We start from the raw sequence: 6,388 nt of genomic DNA, 5'->3' as shown, positions 1-6,388 counted from the left end.
GATAAAGGCAGAAATTTCTAGGAGGTCAACTGATCGCCTAGAGCTGATTTGTGGAATTATCTTTAATCTAGTGTAATTAGTTAGATAAGTTGTTTTTCAGATTTGCATTTTTTAAAACAACATTCTGGGAATTAATAGATATGGCTAAAAATATTTCATTGTAAAATAAATATGGAGGACATATGTCCTTTCTTTGGAGATTCACAACTTATGAGAACATATTAATGACTGAGAAGTCTTGTGGATACAACAAAGGAGGATAAAACAAACAAAACAAAACAAAAAATTCTAATTAACTTTGTTTCATTAAAATGTCACATTTTAAAAAATGAAATACCAATAATATCCTGTAGAACACCAGTTTGGAAGACATTCCACTAAACAATTTCTTTATTTCTATCACAGATTGAAGAGCCTGTTCTAGAATTTGATGGGACCTTGGAAATGTTCTATAGTTATGCATCTGCATTTCCCAGCTGTTAAAAATATTCCAAAGAAGTTAATTTTAATGCTAGACACCAGAATTTGGCAAGGACCAAATGATGCAGAAGTTGGCAAAATGTTATGCTATAATAATTAAAGGGCTTTTCCTATGTTAAGCACAGATCATTTTCAGAAAAGGCTGAGAATTATTTGTTTAGAATTGCAATAAAAATTGAAGAAAATATAATTCTATTTTACCCACAGTATACTTCAAATTTTGAATGATTTCTCTGGGGATATCACATAAATGTAGTATTTGATTCATTACTTCAAAATAATATTTATTGCTGCAGTGAAAACAGAGATATTTGTAGTAATAATATTAGTGTTATCTTATATTAAATGCAGCTAATCATGAATTGGTTATTACCAGGAACAGATGGAATGGAGAAGTGAACAACAATGAATGCAAAGACAGCCATGGAGCTGGTGTTCCCTTCCGGGCTTTCTGCACAGCATGATGCCTCTCAGAACCCCTGCTCTCCCCTAGCCCCGCCACGCTGATCTCCCTGTGTATGTGGATGGAAATACCATCCAAAACTTCACTTTGATAACAGATGTCACCTCCTCAATGAAGTCTTTTTTGATCTTCTTTTGCCTTTTTTTCCTCTGTCTCTAGAACCATTGCACTGGGGAGTAACTATTGTCTATGGCATTTACATGCTGCCTTGATTATATATAGTATTTGTGTTCTTGTCAAGACCCTCTTGTGCAACCCACACCCACCTTGAAATTCTTGTTTGCAGTTCCAGCACTTAGCCAACCTGTAGCTGGTATCTAATATTTGTAAGTTGAATAGTGTAAAAAAGAAAACCAAACACCCAACTGCTTTCTCTAAGTACTCTCATACCAAAAGTGACTGGTAAAAACAAAATGGGCATTTGAGGGTGGGCCACTCAGTGCTTAGTGTTGGGGTTCGTATTAACGATCTCACCAGGACACCAGGTTGTACCCAAGGGAGAATTTGAAGTATGTTATTTCATCATTGCATCTCCAAGAGGTGACACTAATTTAACCACCATGATGTTTTTCAATATTTCTATTGCATGGCCTGTTTCTATTAGTGTATTATTATTTTATGGTATATAAATCTTTGGCAACTGTCTGAATTAAACAAATAAACAAAATCTAAGGATGCCATGAAATGGGACCATTTATCTGGTCTTCTACCTCCTGACTTTGAGCAATTGACTAATTACTTTAAGTTCAAAGCTAATTCATGGAATTCCATATACCAGTAACTTCCATTTGTCTAGTGATTGGAGGTTTATAAGGTGCTTTCATCTGTAGCATTCATTCAATCAATCAACTAGTCAACTAACAAATTAATTCTTCATCAGACATTACTTTGAGCCTATTATGTGACAAACATTAGTGAGCATGATTTGATGATTTCTAAAATAAATAAGGCAAAGGTCCTGCCCCCTGGAAGTTTTTAGTCTGGTAAAGGGAAACAGAAATATAAACAAGGACGTGGACTAAAATGCTGTGATCAAAGTCTATTCACACCACAGTGGGGACACAAGGTGGGGAGTGGGTTGTTCTCACTAAGGGAGGGGAAAATGGACAGGAGAGCATCCACAGAGGAGGGGGTTATTGAGTGAAGTCTTATTTGATTCTTACTAGTGTCATTGTTGTCCATAGTTTACAGTAGGGAACACAACTCAGAATGCTGAAGCATCCTCTGTGAGGTGACCCTGCCCTTAAGATTTCAGAAGCAAATTGTCCTATCTCACAGTATCTCCTCTGCATACCCCATGGGTCCTGGAATGTGAACCTCATATTCTAGCAGGGATGAAAAAGAAAAGGTAAAGGGGAAAGCCTGAAATGTAGGACTATGTTTATTCAAAACAAGCCTGGTTCCCAGAGTAACAAGAAAAACAACTTGGGTTATTCATCCATAAAGGAAGAGAGAAACTCAAAGCCAAAGACAGGGTTTAGAGCTGGAAACAATGGCTTTGTTAAGATTTGTAGGCCTGTGAGATTTCCCAGTTACAGAGGATATTAAGGAAAGTTATTTGAAAAATATTTAAATTACTTAACATCATTCCCCCTAGGCAATATGGAAACTCACTTTTTGGATGTTGGGCTTCTATTAACGTGAAACTTGGGAGGAAATGGGTTTTAAAAGGATGACCTACTCCTTCTGCTGTCACCACCCACAGCTCTAATTTCTTTCTTATTCTGTTCTCTGAAAGCCAGTAGGTTTTTTCATGGGAGGGATGCTTCCTTTTAGTCATACTTTTGGTATGTGTGGCCACTGTCACTACACTGGTGGCCTATTGAATTGCAAAGTTCCTTAAGAAAACATCCATGTGCATTTAAGGTAACAGGGACAAGATCAACTTAGTGTTGCCACATATTTTCTTTGTTCCCTGAAATAAAGCTTAATATCAGATATTATAATATAGCATCACTCAAAGATTTCTTTTGTAAGCTAAAACTCCCCACAAACTGTGATGGAAGGGGAGTTGGTCTTTTTCTTGGCCTCTGTACTTCATGTAATCACATAGAAATTATGAGCTGGAATGGCATATTGTATAGATTTTTAAGTTGTAATATCACTATGTTAAAAAAACAACAACACATATCCTAAATGGTGTGCCTTGTGCTAAAGCCCATGACAACAAACCTAGACTTAATAGCTGACCTTATTGCAGTTTTAACCCTCAACAGAAATTTAACCTTAATCCACCGATCTGTAATTTTCTGGTCAACAACAATAAGGTAATCTGTCACATGGGCTCTCTCCAACCCCCTCAGGAAGAAGAGCCAATCTTCATGATAAAACTTTTGCTGGCCCCTTTTCCCCAAAAGATGATGTCCTGGTATACAAATAATCCTTTCTTTTCTTTTGCTGATAGCTCCCCGCCCTGCCCTTCTTCTTCTAAAAACCTTCCAGGCTGTATTGTTCCCTCTCTGACCCCTCCCCTACATACAGCACCACAGCAGTGATGTGGGGTGCCCTGCCCTGGTTAATACCTAAGGCTCCACCCCTTACAATGTAACAGGAGTACCAAGACAAAGAAATATGACCCAAATGAAAGAACAGATCAAAACTCTAGAAAAAAATTCAACTAAGCTATGAAGATATAGTCAACCTGTCAGATGCAGAGTTCAAAACACTGGTAATCAGGATGCTCATAGAAATGGATGAGTACAGGTCACAAAATAGAGGAAAAAGTGAAGGTTCTGCAAAGTAAAATAAAGAAAAATATACAGGGAACCAACAGTGAAGGGAGGGAAACCGGGACTCAAATCAATGATTTGGAGCACAAGGAAGAGATAAACATTCAATCAGAACAGAATGAAGAAAAAAGAATTCAAATAAATGAGGAGAGGCTTTGTGACATCCGGGACAACTTTAAATGTTTCAACATCCAAATCATAGGAGTGCCAGAAGGAGGAGAAGAAGAGCAAGAAATTAAAAACTTATTTGAAAAAATAATGAAGGAGAACTTCCCCAATTTGGCAAAGGATATAGACTTCCAGGAAGTCCAGGAAGCTCTGAGAGTCCCAAAGAAGTTGGACCCAAGGAAGCACACACCAAGGCACATCATAATTACATTACCCAAGATCAATGCTAGGGAGAGAATCTTAGAAGCAGTAGGAGAAAAGGGACAGTTACCTCCAAAGGAGGTCCCGTAAGACTATCAGCTAATTTCTCAAAAGAAACCTTACAGGCAAGAAGGGGCTGGAAAGAAATATTCAAAGCCAGGAAAGGACCTATATCCAAGATTCCTCTAACCAGCAGAGTTCTCATTTAGAATGGAAGGGCAGATAAAGTGCTTCCCAGACAAAGTCAAGTTAAAGGAGCTCATCATCACCAAGCCTTTACTATATGAAAATGTTAAAGGGACTTATCTAAGAAAAAGAAGAAGATCAAAAACTATAATAGTAAAATGACAACATACTCACAACTATCAACAAATGAACAAAAACAAAAATAAACTAAGCAAACAACTATAATAGGAATGGAATCGCAGAAATGGAGATCAAATGGAGGGTTATCAGCGGGGAGAGAGGGGGGAAGAATGGGGGAAAAGGTACAGGGAATAAGAAGCATACATGGTAGGGAGAGAATAGGCAGGGAGAGGTTAAGAATTGTATAGGAAATGGAGAAACCAAATAACTTAAATGTATGACCCATGGCCATGAACTAAGGGGGAGGGGAATGCTGGTAGGAGAGTGGGTGCCGGGTGGAAGGGAATAAAGGGGAGAAAAAAAATGGGACAACTGTAATAACATAATCAATAAAATGTACCTAAAAAAAAAGAAAAAAAGAAAAAACTTCCATGTTGTAAAACTTTTGGGTTGCCCTTCTTGTTACTACTTGGGAGGACGATTCATGAATGCTTAATATAGACAATTAGATTATAAATTTACTCGGTTGAATTTTGTCATTTGACAACAGTTTGGAAAGTAGGCATTTTAACTTACCTGAAAACAAAGTTACATCACTCCAATGGAGTAGACAGCCCTATTTTTTTATGATTCTTTACAGGTTAAAAAATGTTTCAAATAATCTTTTTTTGGTCTTTTTAAGAACCCTGAGGAGAGGCATTGGAGATCTTCTTTGCAAGGCTGGTTTTTTTTTTTTTTTGTTTTTTTGTTTTTTTGTTCTTTTGAACTAGTGTTGCTTAGCTCTATTAAAAGATAAACTTATGCACCTTAAAAGTCTTGAGTTTTTGGATAAAAACTCTGTTTGAATTGGGCAACGTCACATGGGAAGTGGCTAAGAGCTCCACCAACAGAAATCAAGGGAAAGATTTTATAGAGAAGATGTGTGATCAGAGTAAGGGGATTATCTACTTGGCTGGAGTGTAAGCATTTGCATTATTCTGGGGAGTTTGGGGAGTAAGCAGTTGCATTATTTTGAGTTGGCTGCTTGTGATTGGTTGTCCTTAGGTTTTGATTTCTTAACCTGGAGGCATTTGCAGGCTTAGATTTTGGTTTGCTTGTATAGAATGCTAAGGTATTAGAACCACCTCAGTCTAATGGCCTCTGTGTTTAATTGATTTAATGGTTCTTTATTTTCTACTGTTTCTTTGCAGAGAAATTCTTTCATGCATACACACTCTGCCCCTAACCCTGACCTGCTATTTTTTAAATGCATGTGACTGTTTGCAAGGGACCCTGATTGAGAAAATTGATAATTCAGTACTAGTAACAAAAGCAACACAAATTGAATATCCCAGTGGTACAATACTTTGAATTATTTTAATATATGAAGAGTAGCTCATAATTAAATTCTAAGAATCAAGAATCATATTTCTTTTACTGGGAGCAGCAGAAGCAGAAGCGAATTAGTCTGGATGAACACAGCCCACTAGGGATCCTCATTATAACACCGTGTGCAGATTGAATCATACAAAAGGAACAGAAGGTGGTGATATTACCAATGTCAACTCATTTTCTCAGGCCACACTAGCCTGGGTTGTTTTTTTTTTAAAGATTTTATTTATTTACTTATTTTTAGAGAGAAGGGAAGGGAGGGAGGGAAAGGGAGGGAAAGCATTGATGTGTGAGAGACATGTCAATCAGTCACCTCTCACATGCCCCTAACTGGGTTCCTGGCCTGCAACCCAGGCATGCGCCCTGACTGGGAATCAAACGGAAATCAAATCAGCAGCCTTTCGGTTTGCAGGTCAGCACTCAATCCACTGAGCCACCCCAGCCAGGGCTAGCCTGGAGTTTTAAAGGGGGTCATATAAATGGTAATAACCCATTGTTTTAGATTTTTATCCTTTCGGCTGTTACAAACCCTCATGTCGTCCCAGGCACCCCCAGCTGAGTCCCTAGGGCTTGTCCCCTGTGTGTGGTCCAGTTCTGTCTACCACCTGTGGGCTTATGATGTGTTTCCTCCTCTCCTGCTCCAGCCCCCATGTTGGAAGACTGGTTGCCT

This window comes from Pteronotus mesoamericanus, unplaced genomic scaffold, assembly GCF_021234165.1.
Source record: "Pteronotus mesoamericanus isolate MK-2021 breed Mesoamerican mustached bat unplaced genomic scaffold, CSHL_Meso_final scaffold_167, whole genome shotgun sequence".
NCBI lineage: Eukaryota > Metazoa > Chordata > Mammalia > Chiroptera > Mormoopidae > Pteronotus > Pteronotus mesoamericanus.
Note: the sequence above shows the minus strand (reverse complement) of the source record.